The sequence below is a fragment of the Cajanus cajan genome, chromosome 2 (assembly GCF_000230855.2).
Source record: "Cajanus cajan strain Asha chromosome 2, NIPB_CcT2T_4, whole genome shotgun sequence".
Lineage (NCBI taxonomy): Eukaryota > Viridiplantae > Streptophyta > Magnoliopsida > Fabales > Fabaceae > Cajanus > Cajanus cajan.
This window is the reverse complement of record NC_138518.1, coordinates 59,148,634-59,174,564: the sequence shown is the minus strand read 5'-3', so window position 1 is coordinate 59,174,564 and position 25,931 is coordinate 59,148,634. Positions and strand designations below refer to the sequence as shown.

Genomic DNA, 25,931 nt, shown 5'->3' with positions numbered 1-25,931 from the left:
ATGGAAACTGTTGTTATAAGTGAATTCAATCAGAGGCAAGTATTTGTCCCAACTACCAGAATTCTCTAGCACACAAGCTCTCAATAAATCTTCTAGGGATTGTATGGTTCTTTCTGATTGTCCATCTGTTTGAGGATGATATGCAGAGCTAAGACGAAGCTTAGTTCCTAATGCTTGATGTAAACTTCCCCAAAATCTAGAAGTGAATCTAGGATCCCTATCAGATATTATGCTAGATGGTACCCCATGCAACCTTACAATCTCTCTTATATACAGTTCAGTCAATTTTTCTAGAGAATACCTAATGTTGATGGGTAAGAAATGAGCAGATTTTGTTAGTCTATCCACAATAACCCATATGGAATCAAACTTATGAATTGTTCGTGGTAAACCAACTACAAAATCCATTGCTATACTGTCCCATTTCCATTCAGGTATATCTAAGGGTTGTAACATTCCTGCTGGCTTTTGGTGTTCTATCTTAGCTTTTTGACAAATCAAACATGTAGCCACATATTGTGCTATTTCCTTTTTCATTTTGGGCCACCAAAACATTCTTTTGAGATCTTGATACATCTTTGTTGCCCCAGGGTGTATGCTCAACTTGCTCTTATGTGCCTCACCTAAAATTATTTTCTTAATTTCTGAATCATTTGGTACACATATCCTATTATTAAATCTCAAAACTCCTCTTTGATCTAAATCGAACTTTTCACCATCCTTTTGACTTATCAACCTCTTTTTCTTCTGAATGAATTTATCAACTACCTGAGCCTCACCAATTTGTTCATGTAAGTCACTAGTAATTTGAACCGCATGCAATTGTATTTTATCTTGACTTACCGTAGTTGATAAACTCATGTCTCTAAATTTTTCTATCAAATTCATCTCTTGAATCATTAACGAGGAGACATGTAAGGATTTTCTACTCAGTGCATCAGCCACAACATTGGCTTTCCCTGGATGGTAATGTAATTCAAAATCATAATCTTTCAAAAATTCCATCCACCTTCTTTGTCTCATATTCAGTTCCTTTTGATCAAACAAATATTTCAAACTCTTATGATCACTAAAAACATCAAACTTACCACCATACACATAATGTCTCCATATTTTGAGTGCAAAAACAATGGCAGCTAGTTCTAGATCATGGGTTGGGTAATTCCTTTCATGAGCTCTCAATTGTCTAGAAGCATATGCTACTACCCTTCTATCTTGCATAAGAACACATCCTAATCCCATTTTTGAGGCATCACAAAATATGACAAATTGTCCATTAGGATTGGGTAAGGCTAAGACTGGTGCAGTAGTTAATCTTTTCTTAAGCTCCTGAAAACTATTCTCACATTTTTCGGTCCACTCAAAGGGTTGTCCTTTCTTGGTGAGTTGAGTTAAAGGCATAGCTATTTTAGAAAATCCCTCAATGAATCTCCTGTAATATCCTGCCAAACCCAAAAAACTACGGATTTCTGTTACCGTCTTTGGAGGTTCCCATAGTAGAACTGCTTCTACCTTAGATGGATCCACAGACACTCCATCTTTGGAAATCACATGTCCTAAAAACTTAACCTCCTCTAACCAAAATTCACACTTAGAAAGTTTGGCATACAGTTGTTTGTCTTTCAGGATTTGGAGAACAGTTTGAAGGTGTTCTTCATGCTCTTCATGAGTTCGAGAATATATGAGGATATCATCTATAAAGACCACCACAAAATGGTCTAAATACGGACGAAAAATCCTATTCATATAATCCATGAACACTGCAGGTGCATTGGTTACTCCAAAAGGCATTACTTGATATTCATAATGACCATACCTTGTTCTAAATGCAGTTTTCTGTATGTCTTCAGCTTTCACTTTGATTTGATGGTATCCTGATCTTAGATCTATCTTAGAAAATACAGTGGCTCCTTTTAATTGATCCATCAAATCATCTACCCTAGGAAGAGGGTATTTATTATTTATGGTAAACTTATTTAATTGCCGATAGTCCACACACAGCCTAAAGCTTCCATATTTCTTTTTGACTAACAAAACAGGAGGCCCCCAAGGTGATACACTAGGGCGTATGAATTGTTTTTCAAGTAACTCCTCTAATTGTTTCTTCAACTCAGCTAATTCAGAAGGTGACATCCTATAGGGTGCCATTGAAATTGGTCCAGTTCCAGGTATTAAATCAATCGAAAATTCAATCTCTCTGTCAGGTGGCAAACCAGGAATATCATTAGGAAAGACTTCAGGAAAATTTTGAACGACAGCTATATCTTTCAAGATGACTTCCTCTTTAGCTTCCATAGAGGATAAGATTAAATATCCTTGAACTTTACCCCAAGGAAACTTGTTTATTGGTTTAGATAATGAAATCGATAGGTCCTTAGGATCAGAAAATATTATAGACTTTTCTGCACAATTAAGAAGAACGTGGTTAGAAGATAACCAGTTCATACCTAAAATCACATCTAATTGTGATAAAGGTAAGCAGATCAAATTTACAAGAAATTTTTTATCGCCAATAAAAATAGGACAGTCTGAACAAACCTTATTGGCAATTACAGATTTGTTTGTAGGGGTTGAAACAATCAAATTATTCTCTAAAGAAGAAATTGGTAATTGGAGGTATTGAACACAATTATTGGAGATAAAAGAATGAGTTGCGCCTGAATCATACAGTACATTTAAAGTTTTGCCTTTAATGAAACATTTACCTTGTATTAGATCGTTGTTTTGAGCAGCTTCAGTTCCGGTCATGGTGTAAACTCTTCCAGTTGTAGAAGGTCTTGGTTTGGATCCGGAAGTATTCACGTGCGTCTTTGGTTGTCCACACTCAGAAAATACATGACCAGGCTTTCCACACTTGAAACAAACAGGTCCTTTGAGATGACAATCTTTAGTATAATGACCCTGTCCACACTTAAAACACTTGGCTTGATTATTAATGGACCTACTGGAATTTCCTGCAAATTGAGAGGATTGGGGTTTCCATTGTGGTCGAACATAAGGTTTTCTTTCATTATCCCTTTTCTTACTAAATTGAGGGCCAAAAGATTTTGGTCTATTATCCTTATTATGATCAAAACCGTCCAAAAATCGACACTTGTGTATTAATGTGGGAAAATCAGAGATTTCCAATATCCCTACTGCCTTTCTTAATTCTGATCTAAGTCCATCCTCGAATTTAATACACTTCATCCTCTCATCAGGGTGATAAAAGAAAGTAGAGTATTTTCCCAATTCCTCAAACTTAGAAGCATATTCTCCCACTGTCATATTCCCTTGTTTTAACTGCATAAATTCTATTTCTTTAGCCCTCCTAACATCATTAGGAAAATATTTTTCAAAAAATTTGGTTCTAAATACTTTCCATGTAATGATTATTCCCCCTCCTTCTAATAATCTCCTGGTACTATCCCACCAATATTCTGCTTCTCCTACTAACATAAATACTGCATAATTTACTTTTTGGTTGTCAGGACAGTTCATAGCTCGAAATATTTTTTCTATTTCTTTAATCCATAATTCAGCTTTTTCAGGATTGTATCCTCCATCAAATTGGGAAGGGTTATTGCTTCTGAATTCTACAAGTCCTTGTGACTCTCCTGTTCTTCCTGGTGGTTGATTCCTTAACAAGGCGGCAGCCATGTCCCTAATAGCTTGTACTGCCTCTGTTAGTTCGGTATTCCTTCTCCCTGCCATCTGTAATTTTATAGATCAGTTTATAATAATAGAAACATGGTTAGCACATTTCCCCAAGTTACACATGGAACGTTGCTCTGATACCATTTAATGTAACGCCTAATTCTAATACCCAAATTATACAATATAAAATTATAAAATTTTATAATATTTTCGCAATTATATCATTAACAATATCTATATATTTATTTAATAAAAATAAAAGTAAAGAAAAGAATATCTTGTGAATTTAATACATAACATATCGTTCTAAAATATTTAGAATAACGTATTATTTTACACATTATTCCTTTTCCTTACTCTTTTAATACAATATATATATATTCATAACGGAAAGAAAATTACAATTGAAATAATATGATTGACAAGTAAAGTTATAACAGATCCATCAAATAGCCTCCATATTCCAATTTCCTTCCATGTAGGACAGCAGTAACAATAACAGCAAAATGATCTGGAATCTCAAGTTGATCCATCTATTTATAATATATTTAATTTAAAAAAAAAACAAAGAAAAGAAAGGAGTAAGAACAATATCCAATAAATACAATAATTCAAACAAAAAAAACATAATTATTTATAAATAAAATTTTAACATATATATATATATATATGTAAATATATATATATACAGATTAAATATTAGATTTTCTTGATATAATAAAATTTGAATTATACTTGTAGTGACTAGTCAGGATAAATGAGCATCATTATAATACCAACCAAAAGATATTCCACCTCCATTTCTTACTCATTTAAATCCCCAAGGTTAAACCTCCAGCTACAAATAATTCAAACTTTATCGTCTATGGCCATAGAGTATTAATTATCTTTAAAATGAGTAAAAGACATTTTAACAAATTATATTAATCATAAAAAAATTACTCAAAATAGATTTAAGAATAATCATAGAATAAGTAATAGTAATTAAAGGTTAAACAAATATATGAGGTTAGAAACACCCCACTAAATAATAACGTAAATAAATAAACATAATAATTAAAAGTTAAATAGTTAGATGAGGTTAGGAACACCTCACTGCATAAATATAACAATAACATAGTAATTAAAAGTTAAGTAGTTAGATGAGGTTAGGAACACCTCACTGAATAAATATAATAATAACATAAATAAACATTGTAATTAAAAGTTAAGTAGTTAAATGAGGTTAAGAACACCTCACTGAATAAATATATAAATATAGTGCAGTTAGAAACACCTTACAGAATAAATATATAAATATAGTGAAGTTAGGAACACCTCACTGAACAAATATATAAATATAGTGAAGTTAGAAACACCTCACTGAATAAATATATAAATATAGTGAGGTTAGGGACACCTCACTGAATAAATATAATAATAACATAAATAAACATTGTAATTAAAAGTTAAGTAGTTAAATGAGGTTAAGAACACCTCACTGAATAAATATATAAATATAGTGCAGTTAGAAACACCTTACTGAATAAATATATAAATATAGTGAAGTTAGGAACACTTCACTGAATAAATATATAAATATAGTGAAGTTAGAAACACCTCACTGAATAAATATATAAATATAGTGAGGTTAGGGGCACCCCACTAAATAAATATAATCAAATAAATGCATAAATAATTACACATAATAGTATATAAAATTTTAAAAAGATAAGGTTCTCCTCCCCCTTACCTAGATAAACAAGAGTTACAACTTGAGCAGAACCTCCTCTTTTGGACTCTCTCTCTCTCTCCCTCTATCTTTCTCTCTAAATTTCCACTTCGATTGTATCATTTTTCAAAACCTCCGTCTCTTATTTATAACAATTCTTAAGTTACTATTCATAATATTATATAATATAATTTAATATTAATATAATTATTTGAAAACTTACGTAAGGGCTTACGTATTTCCTTCGAATGATTGGCATTCTAATCATATATACTTTTTATTAAAATATTATTATATTTACTATTCATTAAAATAATAATATATTTACTATTCATAAATACATAAATATGTATATGTGAATAGTAAAATACGTATATGTAAATAGTAAAATACGTAAATAAAAAATATGATAAACCTTCTAATAATCTAAATAAATATTTAAAATCAAAATAACTTGTTTTATTTAATAAAATTTGGGATATTACAATTCTTCCCTACTTACAGAAATTTCGTCCTCGAAATTTTTATTGCTTAAAATAAGTAAGGATAATTTTTCTTAACTTCTTCTTCGAGTTCCCAAGTAGCATCTCCAGTAACATCATTCCAGATTACCTTTACCAGTGCAATCTGTTTGCCTCTCAACTGCTTGATCCTCCTGTCTGCGATCTGTGCAGGCATTGTTTCAAATGTAAGGTTATCCTTTAATTGTACTGTATCAGGCATTATTATATGAGAAGGGTCAGAAATATATTTTCTTAACTGAGACACATGGAAGACATTATGGAGATTAGAAAGAAAAGGTGGTAGAGAAATTTGGTAAGCAACAGGACCTATTTTTCTAAGGATTTGATAAGGACCAATAAATCGAGGAGTGAGTTTCTTTGATTTCATTACCCTACCAATACCAGCTGTTGGTGTAACTTTCAAAAATACATGATCACCTTCCTGGAATTCAAGAGGTCGTCTTCTTTTATCAGCATAACTTTTTTGTCTGCTTTGAGTCATTCTCAATTTTTCTTGAATCATTTTGATCTTTTCCGTGGTTTGTTGCACCAATTCAGGACCCAAGATTAAATTCTCTCCTGTTTCAAACCAGCACAAAGGAGTTCTACACCTTCTTCCATATAAAGCTTCATAGGGTGCCATACCTATGCTAGAATGGAAACTGTTGTTATAAGTGAATTCAATCAGAGGCAAGTATTTGTCCCAACTACCAGAATTCTCTAGCACACAAGCTCTCAATAAATCTTCTAGGGATTGTATGGTTCTTTCTGATTGTCCATCTGTTTGAGGATGATATGCAGAGCTAAGACGAAGCTTAGTTCCTAATGCTTGATGTGAACTTCCCCAAAATCTAGAAGTGAATCTAGGATCCCTATCAGATATTATGCTAGATGGTACCCCATGCAACCTTACAATCTCTCTTATATACAGTTCAGTCAATTTTTCTAGAGAATACCTAATGTTGATGGGTAAGAAATGAGCAGATTTTGTTAGTCTATCCACAATAACCCATATGGAATCAAACTTATGAATTGTTCGTGGTAAACCAACTACAAAATCCATTGCTATACTGTCCCATTTCCATTCAGGTATATCTAAGGGTTGTAACATTCCTGCTGGCTTTTGGTGTTCTATTTTAGCTTTTTGACAAATCAAACATGTAGCCACATATTGTGCTATTTCCTTTTTCATTTTGGGCCACCAAAACATTCTTTTGAGATCTTGATACATCTTTGTTGCCCCAGGGTGTATGCTCAACTTGCTCTTATGTGCCTCACCTAAAATTATTTTCTTAATTTCTGAATCATTTGGTACACATATCCTATTATTAAATCTCAAAACTCCTCTTTGATCTAAATCGAACTTTTCACCATCCTTTTGACCTATCAACCTCTTTTTCTTCTGAATGAATTTATCAACTACCGATACCTTGTAGGAAGAAGCTTAAATAATGGTTTGAAAGTGTTTTAAGGTATTTTTGTGGCTTTAGACTTTGGTGCGCTCTTTTGGCTGATCAATACAGGGAATGTCTTAACTGCAGTTTTGTTGTGCCAGTACAAGTATTATATTGATAGAGTTGGATTTTATGATCTTCATAAAGTTGTAGTCTTGGATGTTAACTTGTAAAGGGTACCAAAATCAGGTACAATGGAGATTAGAACTTTCGTTATTGTATCATGAAAATTTAATATATGATCTGTATATATATTTATATATATATATATATATATGTGTTTAATATTGATTATAAATAATTCTGTATATTCTTTTGAGTTATTATATTTATTGGATATTGTTCTTACTCTTTTCTTTTCTTTGTTTTTATAAATTAAATATATTACAAAATAGATGGATCTACTTTGGATTCCAGATCAATTTGCAGTTGATATAGCTGTGGTATTCCTTGGAAGGAATTGGAATGTGGAGGCTATTTGATGAATCTATTACAATTTTTGTAAATTTATTTTCACTATCAATGTAAATATTGTAATAAAAGTGAAAGAAAAATATATTGTGTAAAATAATACATTATTTTAGAACGATATATCATGTATTAAATTCACAAAATATGATTGTTCTTTATCTTTATCTTTATTAAAAAAAAAAAAAAGTATTGTTAACGATATAATTGTGAAAATATTATATAAGAAAATATATAATTATTATTATATAAATTGGGCGTTAGAATCGGGCTTTACATCATGGAAATGATATTATTAATGGTGAGATCGGCATGAGTTATGGTTATGGATGTGGAAATAATTATATGATTGGTATGAAATATTGATGTGATATTATGAGATTGACATATATATGTGAAATGAGAACTGAAATGTGAAAATGATGAATGATTGATAAATTATATATACATCTATATATTGCAAATATTTTAAATAATGAGTTATGATGAAGTTATATATGTTGTGTTTGGATGTACTTTGCATATAGATATTTTTCTTTTCTCACCGTATAAACTGTGGATATTTTAGGTGAAGAAGATCCAGCTACGAGTGGCATCTAGGATGCCAACAGTTAAAATTCTGGGAATGCTCTGATAGTGTGACATCGGGGCAGAGGATTTCTAGGATGAAAAATTTATGTGTATTTGATACTATTTTGAAAACAATTTGTAAAACTCTTGTGTTTTATGTTTTATATCTCTATTAATGTGATTGTTGAATTTTTATGTGAACCCTTTTACTAACTTAGAAAATTTAAACCTTCTGAAAATTATTATAATTTTCTGATATATGTGTCGGGGTAATAAGGGTGTCACATTTAGTGGTATGGAACGGCCCGTTCTAATATCGGAACGGCCCGTTTTCAAAAAGCAGAACGGCCCGTTCTGAAACCAGAACGGCCCGTTCTCAATCTCAGCAGAACGGCCCGTTCTCCCTCCGGAACGGCCCGTTCTCCTTGTTGGAACGGCCCGTTCTGGGCCCGTTCTCAACTTGAAATTTCAGTATATTTTTATTGCTTGGAACGGCCCGTTCCAATTTTGGAACAGCCCGTTCCAAGTTACCCTTTTACCCCTCAAACTTTAATAAAATTGCAAAAATGCCTTTAATAATAAAATTACAAAAATACCCTTATTCCTTTATTAAAATTACAAAATGCCATTAATTACAAAAGTACCTTTTTAAAAAAATTGGGGTGTTACAATTAATTTGGGTATTAGAATTAGGCGTTACACCCAACTGAAGACCAAGAAAGGGCAAAACTAAGTGGAATGAATTAGTGGAATGAATTATAGAAGTTGGTGGGAATTAATGGAGTTGGTGCCATGTTCTTTTCCTCACCGACTTTGGCCACTGATTTGGACCCTATAGACAGCCGAATCTGAAAATATTTTCTTCATGAAAGTTGTAGGATTTTCTCTTATCTTTCCATAGCCACCAAGTTTGTATCATTTGAACAACCACCGACCAAGTTATGCCCCAAACACCGAGGCTTGCCAATCAGTCCAGCGAGAAACAATTGTATCAATTAAATTCCAATTTTTGACCTTCTATACGACCGAATTTGAATATGGCTATTTCTGTAAAAGTTGTACGTTTTTCTCTTAGTTTTCCATTGATACCAATTTTGCATCATTTGGACCATCACAGCTCAAGTTATGCCCCAAACACCGGGACTTGTCAGTCAGCCCAGCGAGAATTGGTTCTTAAAAAAATTCACAACTATCTAATTAAGAAAATAATTTTAGGTGAAGTTTACATCAAGCACCAGGAATGATATGCAGAGCTAAGACGAAGCTTAGTTCCTAATGGTATCAGAGCAACGTTCCATGTGTAACTCGGGGAAATGTGCTAACCATGTTTCTATTATAAACTGATCTATAAAATTACAGATGGCAGGAAGAAGGAATACCGAACTAACAGAGGCTGTACAAGCTATTAGGGACATGGCTGCCGCCTTGTTAAGGAATCAACCACCAGGAAGAACAGGAGAGTCACAAGGACTTGTAGAATTCAGAAGCAATAACCCTTCCCAATTTGATGGAGGATACAATCCTGAAAAAGCTGAATTATGGATTAAAGAAACAGAAAAAATATTTCGAGCTATGAACTGTCCTGACAACCAAAAAGTAAATTATGCAGTATTTATGTTAGTAGGAGAAGCAGAATATTGGTGGGATAGTACCAGGAGATTATTAGAAGGAGGGGGAATAATCATTACATGGGAAGTATTTAAAACCAAATTTTTTGAAAAATATTTTCCTAATGATGTTAGGAGGGCTAAAGAAATAGAATTTATGCAGTTAAAACAAGGGAATATGACAGTGGGAGAATATGCTTCTAAGTTTGAGGAATTGGGAAAATACTCTACTTTCTTTTATCACCCTGATGAGAGGATGAAGTGTATTAAATTCGAGGATGGACTTAGATCAGAATTAAGAAAGGCAGTAGGGATATTGGAAATCTCTGATTTTCCCACATTAATACACAAGTGTCGATTTTTGGAAGGTTTTGATCATAATAAGGATAATAGACCAAAATCTTTTGGCCCTCAATTTAGTAAGAAAAGGGATAATGAAAGAAAACCTTATGTTCGACCACAATGGAAACCCCAATCTTCTCAATTTGCAGGAAATTCCAGTAGGTCCATTAATAATCAAGCCAAGTGTTTTAAGTGTGGACAGGGTCATTATACTAAAGATTGTCATCTCAAAGGACCTGTTTGTTTCAAGTGTGGAAAGCCTGGTCATGTATTTTCTGAGTGTGGACAACCAAAGACGCACGTGAATACTTCCGGATCCAAACCAAGACCTTCTACAACTGGAAGAGTTTACACCATGACCGGAACTGAAGCTGCTCAAAACAACGATCTAATACAAGGTAAATGTTTCATTAAAGGCAAAACTTTAAATGTACTGTATGATTCAGGCGCAACTCATTCTTTTATCTCCAATAATTGTGTTCAATACCTCCAATTACCAATTTCTTCTTTAGAGAATAATTTGATTGTTTCAACCCCTACAAACAAATCTGTAATTGCCAATAAGGTTTGTTCAGACTGTCCTATTTTTATTGGCGATAAAAAATTTCTTGTAAATTTGATCTGCTTACCTTTATCACAATTAGATGTGATTTTAGGTATGAACTGGTTATCTTCCAACCACGTTCTTCTTAATTGTGCAGAAAAGTCTATAATATTTTCTGATCCTAAGGACCTATCGATTTCATTATCTAAACCAATAAACAAGTTTCCTTGGGGTAAAGTTCAAGGATATTTAATCTTATCCTCTATGGAAGCTAAAGAGGAAGTCAACTTGAAAGATATAGCTGTCGTTCAAAATTTTCCTGAAGTCTTTCCTAATGATATTCCTGGTTTGCCACCTGACAGAGAGATTGAATTTTCGATTGATTTAATACCTGGAACTGGACCAATTTCAATGGAACCCTATAGGATGTCACCTTCTGAATTAGCTGAGTTGAAGAAACAATTAGAGGAGTTACTTGAAAAACAATTCATATGCCCTAGTGTATCACCTTGGGGGGCTCCTGTTTTGTTAGTCAAAAAGAAAGATGGAAGCTTTAGACTGTGTGTGGACTATCGGCAATTAAATAAGTTTACCATAAAGAATAAATACCCTCTTCCTAGGATAGATGATTTGATGGATCAATTAAAAGGAGCCACTGTATTTTCTAAGATAGATCTAAGATCAGGATACCATCAAATCAAAGTGAAAGCTGAAGACATACAGAAAACTGCATTTAGAACAAGGTATGGTCATTATGAATATCAAGTAATGCCTTTTGGAGTAACCAATGCACCTGCAGTGTTCATGGATTATATGAATAGGATTTTTCGTCCGTATTTAGACCATTTTGTGGTGGTCTTTATAGATGATATCCTCATATATTCTCGAACTCATGAAGAGCATGAAGAACACCTTCAAACTGTTCTCCAAATCCTGAAAGACAAACAACTGTATGCCAAACTTTCTAAGTGTGAATTTTGGTTAGAGGAGGTTAAGTTTTTAGGACATGTGATTTCCAAAGATGGAGTGTCTGTGGATCCATCTAAGGTAGAAGCAGTTCTACTATGGGAACCTCCAAAGACGGTAACAGAAATCCGTAGTTTTTTGGGTTTGGCAGGATATTACAGGAGATTCATTGAGGGATTTTCTAAAATAGCTATGCCTTTAACTCAACTCACCAAGAAAGGACAACCCTTTGAGTGGACCGAAAAATGTGAGAATAGTTTTCAGGAGCTTAAGAAAAGATTAACTACTGCACCAGTCTTAGCCTTACCCAATCCTAATGGACAATTTGTCATATTTTGTGATGCCTCAAAAATGGGATTAGGGTGTGTTCTTATGCAAGATAGAAGGGTAATAGCATATGCTTCTAGACAGTTAAGAGCTCATGAAAGGAATTACCCAACCCATGATCTAGAACTAGCTGCCATTGTTTTTGCACTCAAAATATGGAGACATTATGTGTATGGTGGTAAGTTTGATGTTTTTAGTGATCATAAGAGTTTGAAATATTTGTTTGATCAAAAGGAACTGAATATGAGACAAAGAAGGTGGATGGAATTTTTGAAAGATTATAATTATATTAATATTAAATTATATTATATAATATTATGAATAGTAACTTAAGAATTGTTATAAATAAGAGACGGAGGTTTTGAAAAATGATACAATCGAAGTGGAAATTTAGAGAGAAAGATAGAGGGAGAGAGAGAGAATCCAAAAGAGGAGGTTCTGCTCAAGTTGTAACTCTTGTTTATCTAGGTAAGGGGGAGGAGAACCTTATCTTTTTAAAATTTTATATACTATTATGTGTAATTATTTATGCATTTATTTGATTATATTTATTTAGTGGGGTGCCCCTAACCTCACTATATTTATATATTTATTCAGTAAGGTGTTCCTAACCTCACTATATTTATATATTTATTCAGTGAGGTGTTTCTAACTTCACTATATTTATATATTTATTCAGTGAGGTGTTCCTAACTTCACTATATTTATATATTTATTCAGTAAGGTGTTTCTAACTGCACTATATTTATATATTTATTCAGTGAGGTGTTTCTAACTTCACTATATTTATATATTTATTCAGTGAGGTGTTCCTAACTTCACTTTATTTATATATTTATTCAGTAAGGTGTTTCTAACTGCACTATATTTATATATTTATTCAGTGAGGTGTTCTTAACCTCATTTAACTACTTAACTTTTAATTACAATGTTTATTTATGTTATTATTATATTTATTCAGTGAGGTGTTCCTAACCTCATCTAACTACTTAACTTTTAATTACTATGTTATTGTTATATTTATTCAGTGAGGTGTTCCTAACCTCATCTAACTATTTAACTTTTAATTATTATGTTTATTTATTTACGTTATTATTTAGTGGGGTGTTTCTAACCTCATATATTTGTTTAACCTTTAATTACTATTACTTATTCTATGATTATTCTTAAATCTATTTTGAGTAATTTTTTTATGATTAATATAATTTGTTAAAATGTCTTTTACTCATTTTAAAGATAATTAATACTCTATGGCCATAGACGATAAAGTTTGAATTATTTGTAGCTGGAGGTTTAACCTTGGGGATTTAAATGAGTAAGAAATGGAGGTGGAATATCTTTTGGTTGGTATTATAATGATGCTCATTTATCCTGACTAGTCACTACAAGTATAATTCAAATTTTATTGTATCAAGAAAATCTAATATTTAATCTGTATATATATATATTTACATATATATATATATATGTTAAAATTTTATTTATAAATAATTATGTTTTTTGTTCGAATTATTGTATTTATTGGATATTGTTCTTACTCCTTTCTTTTCTTTGTTTTTTTTTAAAATTAAATATATTATAAATAGATGGATCAACTTGAGATTCCAGATCATTTTGCTGTTATTGTTACTGCTGTCCTACATGGAAGGAAATTGGAATATGGAGGCTATTTGATGGATCTGTTATAACTTTACTTGTCAATCATATTATTTCAATTGTAATTTTCTTTCCGTTATGAATATATATATATTGTATTAAAAGAGTAAGGAAAAGGAATAATGTGTAAAATAATACGTTATTCTAAATATTTTAGAACGATATGTTATGTATTAAATTCACAAGATATTCTTTTCTTTACTTTTATTTTTATTAAATAAATATATAGATATTATTTTTATAAACTGATCTATAAAATTACAGATGGCAGGAAGAAGGAATACCGAACTAACAGAGGCTGTACAAGCTATTAGGGACATGGCTGCCGCCTTGTTAAGGAATCAACCACCAGGAAGAACAGGAGAGTCACAAGGACTTGTAGAATTCAGAAGCAATAACCCTTCCCAATTTGATGGAGGATACAATCCTGAAAAAGCTGAATTATGGATTAAAGAAATAGAAAAAATATTTCGAGCTATGAACTGTCCTGACAACCAAAAAGTAAATTATGCAGTATTTATGTTAGTAGGAGAAGCAGAATATTGGTGGGATAGTACCAGGAGATTATTAGAAGGAGGGGGAATAATCATTACATGGGAAGTATTTAGAACCAAATTTTTTGAAAAATATTTTCCTAATGATGTTAGGAGGGCTAAAGAAATAGAATTTATGCAGTTAAAACAAGGGAATATGACAGTGGGAGAATATGCTTCTAAGATTGAGGAATTGGGAAAATACTCTACTTTCTTTTATCACCCTGATGAGAGGATGAAGTGTATTAAATTTGAGGATGGACTTAGACCAGAATTAAGAAAGGCAGTAGGGATATTAGAAATCTCTGATTTTCCCACATTAATACACAAGTGTCGATTTTTGGAAGGTTTTGATCATAATAAGGATAATAGACCAAAATCTTTTGACCCTCAATTTAATAAGAAAAGGGATAATGAAAGAAAACCTTATGTTCGACCACAATGGAAACCCCAATCCTCTCAATTTGCAGGAAATTCCAGTAGGTCCATTAATAATCAAGCCAAGTGTTTTAAGTGTGGACAGGGTCATTATACTAAAGATTGTCATCTCAAAGGACCTGTTTGTTTCAAGTGTGGAAAGCCTGGTCATGTATTTTCTGAGTGTGGACAACCAAAGACGCACGTGAATACTTCCGGATCCAAACCAAGACCATCTACAACTGGAAGAGTTTACACCATGACCGGAACTGAAGCTGCTCAAAACAACGATCTAATACAAGGTAAATGTTTCATTAAAGGCAAAACTTTAAATGTACTGTATGATTCAGGCGCAACTCATTCTTTTATCTCCAATAATTGTGTTCAATACCTCCAATTACCAATTTCTTCTTTAGAGAATAATTTGATTGTTTCAACCCCTACAAACAAATCTGTAATTGCCAATAAGGTTTGTTCAGACTGTCCTATTTTTATTGGCAATAAAAAATTTCTTGTAAATTTGATCTGCTTACCTTTATCACAATTAGATGTGATTTTAGGTATGAACTGGTTATCTTCCAACCACGTTCTTCTTAATTGTGCAGAAAAGTCTATAATATTTTCTGATCCTAAGGACCTATCGATTTCATTATCTAAACCAATAAACAAGTTTCCTTGGGGTAAAGTTCAAGGATATTTAATCTTATCCTCTATGGAAGCTAAAGAGGAAGTCAACTTGAAAGACATAGTTGTCGTTCAAAATTTTCCTGAAGTCTTTCCTAATGATATTCCTGGTTTGCCACCTGACAGAGAGATTGAATTTTCGATTGATTTAATACCTGGAACTGGACCAATTTCAATGGCACCCTATAGGATGTCACCTTCTGAATTAGCTGAGTTGAAGAAACAATTAGAGGAGTTACTTGAAAAACAATTCATACGCCCTAGTGTATCACCTTGGGGGGCTCCTGTTTTGTTAGTCAAAAAGAAAGATGGAAGCTTTAGACTGTGTGTGGACTATCGGCAATTAAATAAGTTTACCATAAAGAATAAATACCCTCTTCCTAGGATAGATGATTTGATGGATCAATTAAAAGGAGCCACTGTATTTTCTAAGATAGATCTAAGATCAGGATACCATCAAATCAAAGTGAAAGCTGAAGACATACAGAAAACTGCATTTAGAACAAGGTATGGTCATTATGAATATCAAGTAATGCCTTTTGGAGTAACCAATGCACCTGCAGTGTTCATGGATTATATGAATAGGATTTTTCGTCCGTATTTAGACCATTTTGTGGTGGTCTTTATAGATGATATCCTCATATATTCTCGAACTCATGAAGAGCATGAAGAACACCTTCAAACTGTTCTCCAAATCCTGAAAGACAAACAACTGTATGCCAAACTTTCTAAGTGTGAATTTTGGTTAGAGGAGGTTAAGTTTTTAGGACATGTGATTTCCAAAGATGGAGTGTCTGTGGATCCATCTAAGGTAGAAGCAGTTCTACTATGGGAACCTCCAAAGACGGTAACAGAAATCCGTAGTTTTTTGGGTTTGGCAGGATATTACAGGAGATTCATTGAGGGATTTTCTAAAATAGTTATGCCTTTAACTCAACTCACCAAGAAAGGACAACCCTTTGAGTGGACCGAAAAATGTGAGAATAGTTTTCAGGAGCTTAAGAAAAGATTAACTACTGCACCAGTCTTAGCCTTACCCAATCCTAATGGACAATTTGTCATATTTTGTGATGCCTCAAAAATGGGATTAGGGTGTGTTCTTATGCAAGATAGAAGGGTAGTAGCATATGCTTCTAGACAATTGAGAGCTCATGAAAGGAATTACCCAACCCATGATCTAGAACTAGCTGCCATTGCTTTTGCACTCAAAATATGGAGACATTATGTGTATGGTGGTAAGTTTGATGTTTTTAGTGATCATAAGAGTTTGAAATATTTGTTTGATCAAAAGGAACTGAATATGAGACAAAGAAGGTGGATGGAATTTTTGAAAGATTATGATTTTGAATTACATTACCATCCAGGGAAAGCCAATGTTGTGGCTGATGCACTGAGTAGAAAATCCTTACATGTCTCCTCGTTAATGATTCAAGAGATGAATTTGATAGAAAAATTTAGACACATGAGTTTATCAACTACGGTAAGTCAAGATAAAATACAATTGCATGCGGTTCAAATTACTAGTGACTTACATGAACAAATTGGTGAGGCTCAGGTAGTTGATAAATTCATTCAGAAGAAAAAGAGGTTGATAGGTCAAAAGGATGGTGAAAAGTTCGATTTAGATCAAAGAGGAGTTTTGAGATTTAATAATAGGATATGTGTACCAAATGATTCAGAAATTAAGAAAATAATTTTAGGTGAGGCATATAAGAGCAAGTTGAGCATACACCCTGGGGCAACAAAGATGTATCAAGATCTCAAAAGAATGTTTTGGTGCCCCAAAATGAAAAAGGAAATAGCACAATATGTGGCTACATGTTTGATTTGTCAAAAAGCTAAAATAGAACACCAAAACCCAGCAGGAATGTTACAACCCTTAGATATACCTGAATGGAAATGGGACAGTATAGCAATGGATTTTGTAGTTGGTTTACCACGAACAATTCATAAGTTTGATTCCATATGGGTTATTGTGGATAGACTAACAAAATCTGCTCATTTCTTACCCATCAACATTAGGTATTCTCTAGAAAAATTGACTGAACTGTATATAAGAGAGATTGTAAGGTTGCATGGGGTACCATCTAGCATAATATCTGATAGGGATCCTAGATTCACTTCTAGATTTTGGGGAAGTTTACATCAAGCATTAGGAACTAAGCTTCGTCTTAGCTCTGCATATCATCCTCAAACAGATGGACAATCAGAAAGAACCATACAATCCCTAGAAGATTTATTGAGAGCTTGTGTGCTAGAGAATTCTGGTAGTTGGGACAAATACTTGCCTCTGATTGAATTCACTTATAACAACAGTTTCCATTCTAGCATAGGTATGGCACCCTATGAAGCTTTATATGGAAGAAGGTGTAGAACTCCTTTGTGCTGGTTTGAAACAGGAGAGAATTTAATCTTGGGTCCTGAATTGGTGCAACAAACCACGGAAAAGATCAAAATGATTCAAGAAAAATTGAGAATGACTCAAAGCAGACAAAAAAGTTATGCTGATAAAAGAAGACGACCTCTTGAATTCCAGGAAGGTGATCATGTATTTTTGAAAGTTACACCAACAGCTGGTATTGGTAGGGTAATGAAATCAAAGAAACTCACTCCTCGATTTATTGGTCCTTATCAAATCCTTAGAAAAATAGGTCCTGTTGCTTACCAAATTTCTCTACCACCTTTTCTTTCTAATCTCCATAATGTCTTCCATGTGTCTCAGTTAAGAAAATATATTTCTGACCCTTCTCATATAATAATGCCTGATACAGTACAATTAAAGGATAACCTTACGTTTGAAACAATGCCTGCACAGATCGCAGACAGGAGGATCAAGCAGTTGAGAGGCAAACAGATTGCACTGGTAAAGGTAATCTGGAATGATGTTACTGGAGATGCTACTTGGGAACTCGAAGAAGAAGTTAAGAAAAATTATCCTTACTTATTTTAAGCAATAAAAATTTCGAGGACGAAATTTCTGTAAGTAGGGAAGAATTGTAATATCCCAAATTTTATTAAATAAAACAAGTTATTTTGATTTTAAATATTTATTGAGATTATTAGAAGGTTTATCATATTTTTATTTACGTATTTTACTATTTACATATACGTATTTTACTATTCACATATACGTATTTATAATGGAGGTGGAATATCTTTTGGTTGGTATTATAATGATGCTCATTTATCCTGACTAGTCACTACAAGTATAATTCAAATTTTATTGTATCAAGAAAATCTAATATTTAATCTGTATATATATATATTTACATATATATATATATATATATGTTAAAATTTTATTTATAAATAATTATGTTTTTTTTGTTCGAATTATTGTATTTATTGGATATTGTTCTTACTCCTTTCTTTTCTTTGTTTTTTTTTAAAATTAAATATATTATAAATAGATGGATCAACTTGAGATTCCAGATCATTTTGCTGTTATTGTTACTGCTGTCCTACATGGAAGGAAATTGGAATATGGAGGCTATTTGATGGATCTGTTATAACTTTACTTGTCAATCATATTATTTCAATTGTAATTTTCTTTTTGTTATGAATATATATATATATTGTATTAAAAGAGTAAGGAAAAGGAATAATGTGTAAAATAATACGTTATTCTAAATATTTTAGAACGATATGTTATGTATTAAATTCACAAGATATTCTTTTCTTTACTTTTATTTTTATTAAATAAATATATAGATATTGTTAATGATATAATTGCGAAAATATTATAAAATTTTATAATTTTATATTGTATAATTTGGGTATTAGAATTAGGCGTTACATTATACTTTTTTTTTTTAATAAAGATAAAGATAAAGAACAATCATATTTTGTGAATTTAATACATGATATATCGTTCTAAAATAATGTATTATTTTACACAATATATTTTTCTTTCACTTTTATTACAATATTTACATTGATAGTGAAAATAAATTTACAAAAATTGTAATAGATTCATCAAATAGCCTCCACATTCCAATTCCTTCCAAGGAATACCACAGCTATATCAACTGCAAATTGATCTGGAATCCAAAGTAGATCCATCTATTTTGTAATATATTTAATTTATAAAAACAAAGAAAAGAAAGGAGTAAGAACAATATCCAATAAATATAATAACTCAAAAGAATATACAGAATTATTTATAATCAATATTAAACACATATATATATATATATATAAATATATATACAGATCATATATTAAATTTTCATGATACAATAAAATTTGAATTATACTTGTAGTGACTAGTCAGGATAAATGAGCATCATCATAACATCAACCAATAAAAGGATATTTCACCTTAATCAACAATAGGATATTTCACCTTCATTTCTTACTCATTTAAATCCCCAAGGTCAAACCTCCAGCTACAAATAATTCAAACTTTATCTTCTATGGCCATAGAACAATATTTATCTTCATAAATACGTGAAGAAATAACAACAAAACGAGTCCAAGATATCACAACTAATATATTAAGAATACCAATTATATAAATAAAAATGACCATCATTATAAAATAATGAAACAATATAAAATATGAACACCTTAATAATTATTATAGACAAAAATAATCAAAAGTTAAGCAAATAAATGAGGTTAGGGACACCCCACTAAATAAATATACATAAAAAAAATAACATAAATAAATAAAAATAGGAGTAGATAAAATTTTAAAGAGATAAGGTTCTCCTCCCCCTTACCTAGATAAGTAGGAGCTAAAACTTGAGCAGAACCTCCCCCCTCTGGATTCCCTCTTTCTTTCCCTCCCTCTCTCTCTCTCTCTCTCTCTCTCTCTCTCTCTAAATTTCCACTTCTTTTTATTGATAGGTCAAAAGGATGGTGAAAAGTTCGATTTAGATCAAAGAGGAGTTTTGAGATTTAATAATAGGATATGTGTACCAAATGATTCAGAAATTAAGAAAATAATTTTAGGTGAGGCACATAAGAGCAAGTTGAGCATACACCCTGGGGCAACAAAGATGTATCAAGATCTCAAAAGAATATTTTGGTGGCCCAAAATGAAAAAGGAAATAGCACAATATGTGGCTACATGTTTGATTTGTCAAAAAGCTAAGATAGAACACCAAAAGCCAGCAGGAATGTTACAACCCTTAGATATACCTGAATGGAAATGGGACAGTATAGCAATGGATTTTGTAGTTGGTTTACCACGAACAATTCATAAGTTTGATTCCATATGGGTTATTGTGGATAGACTAACAAAATCTGCTCATTTCTTACCCATCAACATTAGGTATTCTCTAGAAAAATTGACTGAACTGTATATAAGAGAGATTGTAAGGTTGCATGGGGTACCATCTAGCATAATATGTGATAGGGATCCTAGATTCACTTCTAGATTTTGGGGAAGTTTACATCAAGCATTAGGAACTAAGCTTCGTCTTAGCTCTGCATATCATCCTCAAACAGATGGACAATCAGAAAGAACCATACAATCCCTAGAAGATTTATTGAGAGCTTGTGTGCTAGAGAATTCTGGTAGTTGGGACAAATACTTGCCTCTGATTGAATTCACTTATAACAACAGTTTCCATTCTAGCATAGGTATGGCACCCTATGAAGCTTTATATGGAAGAAGGTGTAGAACTCCTTTGTGCTGGTTTGAGACAGGAGAGAATTTAATCTTGGGTCCTGAATTGGTGCAACCAACCACGGAAAAGATCAAAATGATTCAAGAAAAATTGAGAATGACTCAAAGCAGACAAAAAAGTTATGCTGATAAAAGAAGATGACCTCTTGAATTCCAGGAAGGTGATCATGTATTTTTGAAAGTTACACCAACAGCTGGTATTGGTAGGGTAATGAAATCAAAGAAACTCACTCCTCGATTTATTGGTCCTTATCAAATCCTTAGAAAAATAGGTCCTGTTGCTTACCAAATTTCTCTACCACCTTTTCTTTCTAATCTCCATAATGTCTTCCATGTGTCTCAGTTAAGAAAATATATTTCTGACCCTTCTCATATAATAATGCCTGATACAGTACAATTAAAGGATAACCTTACATTTGAAACAATGCCTGTACAGATCGCAGACAGGAGGATCAAGCAGTTGAGAGGCAAACTGATTACACTGGTAAAGGTAATCTGGAATGATGTTACTGGAGATGCTACTTGGGAACTCGAAGAAGAAGTTAAGAAAAATTATCCTTACTTATTTTAAGCAATAAAAATTTCGAGAACGAAATTTCTGTAAGTAGGGGAGAATTGTAATATTCCAAATTTTATTAAATAAAACAGGTTATTTTGATTTTAAATATTTATTGAGATTATTAGAAAGTTTATCATATTTTTATACGTATTTTTACTATTCACATATACATATTTTTTACTATTCATGTATACGTATTTTTACTATTCACATATACGTATTTTACTATTCACGTATACGTATACGTGAATAGTAAATGGCTGCTAAGGGTGGCACGAGGGAAGCAAGGTTCAATTTTATAATTAATTTGAATATTTTAATGAATAGTGCATAGTAACTTATAATATTATTTTAATGAATAGTGCATAGTGCATAGTAACTTCAAAATTTCTATAAATAGGGGCCTAAGGTTTTGAAAATTCAGAATTCTAGAGAGAAGGAAATTCTGGAGAAATAGAGAGAGAAAGTAAGAGAGAGAGAAGGAGGTTCTGCTCTAGTGCCTTGTTTAAGGAGAAAGAGGAAGAGATTCTGCCCAAGTTTTTAGAGAGATATTGCACTAGTTTCAACTCCTACTTATCTAGGTAAGGGGGAGGAGAACCTTATCTTTTTAAAATTTTATATACTATTATGTGTAATTATTTATGCATTTATTTGATTATATTTATTTAGTGGGGTGCCCCTAACCTCACTATATTTATATATTTATTCAGTGAGGTGTTTCTAACTTCACTATATTTATATATTTATTCAGTGAGGTGTTTCTAACTTCACTATATTTATATATTTATTCAGTGAGGTGTTTCTAACTTCACTATATTTATATATTTATTCAGTGAGGTGTTTCTAACTTCACTATATTTATATATTTATTCAGTGAGGTGTTCCTAACCTCATCTAACTACTTAACTTTTAATTACTATGTTATTGTTATATTTATTCAGTGAGGTGTTCCTAACCTCATTTAACTACTTAACTTTTAATTATTATGTTTATTTATTTACGTTATTATTTAGTGGGGTGTTTCTAACCTCATATATTTGTTTAACCTTTAATTACTATTACTTATTCTATGATTATTCTTATCTATAATAATTATTAATATATTCACATTTTATATTGTTTAATTATTTTATAATAATTGTCATTGTCATTTAATTAATTAGTGCTCTTAATATATTTTATTTAAATTTGTGTTATTTAATTAAAGCTTAAATAATGATAAATTCTTAAATCTATTTTGAGTAATTTTTTTATGATTAATATAATTTGTTAAAATGTCTTTTACTCATTTTAAAGATAATTAATACTCTATGGCCATAGATGATAAAGTTTGAATTATTTGTAGCTGGAGGTTTAACCTTGGGGATTTAAATGAGTAAGAAATGGAGGTGGAATATCTTTTGGTTGGTGTTATAATGATGCTCATTTATCCTGACTAGTCACTACAAGTATAATTCAAATTTTATTGTATCAAGAAAATCTAATATTTAATCTGTATAAATATATATTTATATATATATATATATGTTAAAATTTTATTTATAAATAATTATGTTTATTCGTTCGAATTATTGTATTTATTGGATATTGTTCTTACTCCTTTCTTTTCTTTGTTTTTTTTTAATTAAATATATTATAAATAGATGGATCAACTTGAGATTCCAGATCATTTTGCTGTTATTGTTACTGCTGTCCTACATGGAAGGAAATTGGAATACGGAGGCTATTTGATGGATCTGTTATAACTTTACTTGTCAATCATATTATTTTAATTGTAATTTTCTTTCCGTTATGAATATATATATTGTATTAAAAGAGTAAGGAAAAGGAATAATGTGTAAAATAATACGTTATTCTAAATATTTTAGAACGATATGTTATGTATTAAATTCACAAGATATTCTTTTCTTTACTTTTATTTTTATTAAATAAATATATAGATATTGTTAATGATATAATTGCGAAAATATTATAAAATTTTATAATTTTATAAATTTAATGTAACGCCTAATTCTAATACCCAAATTAGAATAAATTATAGATATTGTGCTTGGATGTACTTTGCATATAGACATTTCTTACTCATTTAAATCCCCAAGGTTAAACCTCCAGCTACAAATAATTCAAACTTTATCGTCTATGGCCATAGAGTATTAATTATCTTTAAAATGAGTAAAAGACATTTTAACAAATTATATTAATCATAAAAAAATTACTCAAAATAGATTTAAGAATAATCATAGAATAAGTAATAGTAATTAAAGGTTAAACAAATATATGAGGTTAGAAACACCCCACTAAATAATAACGTAAATAAATAAACATAATAATTAAAAGTTAAATAGTTAGATGAGGTTAGGAACACCTCACTGAATAAATATAACAATAACATAGTAATTAAAAGTTAAGTAGTTAGATGAGGTTAGGAACACCTCACTGAATAAATATAATAATAACATAAATAAACATTGTAATTAAAAGTTAAGTAGTTAAATGAGGTTAAGAACACCTCACTGAATAAATATATAAATATAGTGCAGTTAGAAACACCTTACTAAATAAATATATAAATATAGTGAAGTTAGGAACACCTCACTGAATAAATATATAAATATAGTGAAGTTAGAAACACCTTACTGAATAAATATATAAATATAATGAAGTTAGGAACACCTCACTGAATAAATATATAAATATAGTGAAGTTAGAAACACCTCACTGAATAAATATATAAATATAGTGAGGTTAGGGGCACCCCACTAAATAAATATAATCAAATAAATGCATAAATAATTACACATAATAGTATATAAAATTTTAAAAAGATAAGGTTCTCCTCCCCCTTACCTAGATAAACAAGAGTTACAACTTGAGCAGAACCTCCTCTTTTGGATTCTCTCTCTCTCCCTCTATCTTTCTCTCTAAATTTCCACTTCGATTGTATCATTTTTCAAAACCTCCGTCTCTTATTTATAACAATTCTTAAGTTACTATTCATAATATTATATAATATAATTTAATATTAATATAATTATTTGAAAACTTACGTAAGGGCTTACGTATTTCCTTCGAATGATTGGCATTCTAATCATATATAATTTTTATTAAAATATTATTATATTTACTATTCATTAAAATAATAATATATTTACTATTCATAAATACATAAATACGTATATGTGAATAGTAAAATACGTATATGTAAATAGTAAAATACGTAAATAAAAATATGATAAACCTTCTAATAATCTCAATAAATATTTAAAATCAAAATAACTTGTTTTATTTAATAAAATTTGGGATATTACAATTCTTCCCTACTTACAGAAATTTCGTCCTCGAAATTTTTATTGCTTAAAATAAGTAAGGATAATTTTTCTTAACTTCTTCTTCGAGTTCCCAAGTAGCATCTCCAGTAACATCATTCCAGATTACCTTTACCAGTGCAATCTGTTTGCCTCTCAACTGCTTGATCCTCCTGTCTGCGATCTGTGCAGGCATTGTTTCAAATGTAAGGTTATCCTTTAATTGTACTGTATCAGGCATTATTATATGAGAAGGGTCAGAAATATATTTTCTTAACTGAGACACATGGAAGACATTATGGAGATTAGAAAGAAAAGGTGGTAGAGAAATTTGGTAAGCAACAGGACCTATTTTTCTAAGGATTTGATAAGGACCAATAAATCGAGGAGTGAGTTTCTTTGATTTCATTACCCTACCAATACCAGCTGTTGGTGTAACTTTCAAAAATACATGATCACCTTCCTGGAATTCAAGAGGTCGTCTTCTTTTATCAGCATAACTTTTTTGTCTGCTTTGAGTCATTCTCAATTTTTCTTGAATCATTTTGATCTTTTCCGTGGTTTGTTGCACCAATTCAGGACCCAAGATTAAATTCTCTCCTGTTTCAAACCAGCACAAAGGAGTTCTACACCTTCTTCCATATAAAGCTTCATAGGGTGCCATACCTATGCTAGAATGGAAACTGTTGTTATAAGTGAATTCAATCAGAGGCAAGTATTTGTCCCAACTACCAGAATTCTCTAGCACACAAGCTCTCAATAAATCTTCTAGGGATTGTATGGTTCTTTCTGATTGTCCATCTGTTTGAGGATGATATGCAGAGCTAAGACGAAGCTTAGTTCCTAATGCTTGATGTAAACTTCCCCAAAATCTAGAAGTGAATCTAGGATCCCTATCAGATATTATGCTAGATGGTACCCCATGCAACCTTACAATCTCTCTTATATACAGTTCAGTCAATTTTTCTAGAGAATACCTAATGTTGATGGGTAAGAAATGAGCAGATTTTGTTA

General features: G+C 31.3%; 1 long non-coding RNA gene across 1 annotated transcript; it reads left to right on the top strand.

The window, feature by feature from the left end:
• Positions 1-21,812: 21,812 nt before the first annotated feature.
• LOC145954414 (uncharacterized) lies at positions 21,813-23,390 on the top strand. The gene is made up of 2 exons (XR_014431624.1): positions 21,813-22,193; positions 23,256-23,390. It is a non-coding gene; the product is annotated as an uncharacterized LOC145954414 (long non-coding RNA).
• The last annotated feature ends 2,541 nt before the right edge of the window (positions 23,391-25,931 follow it).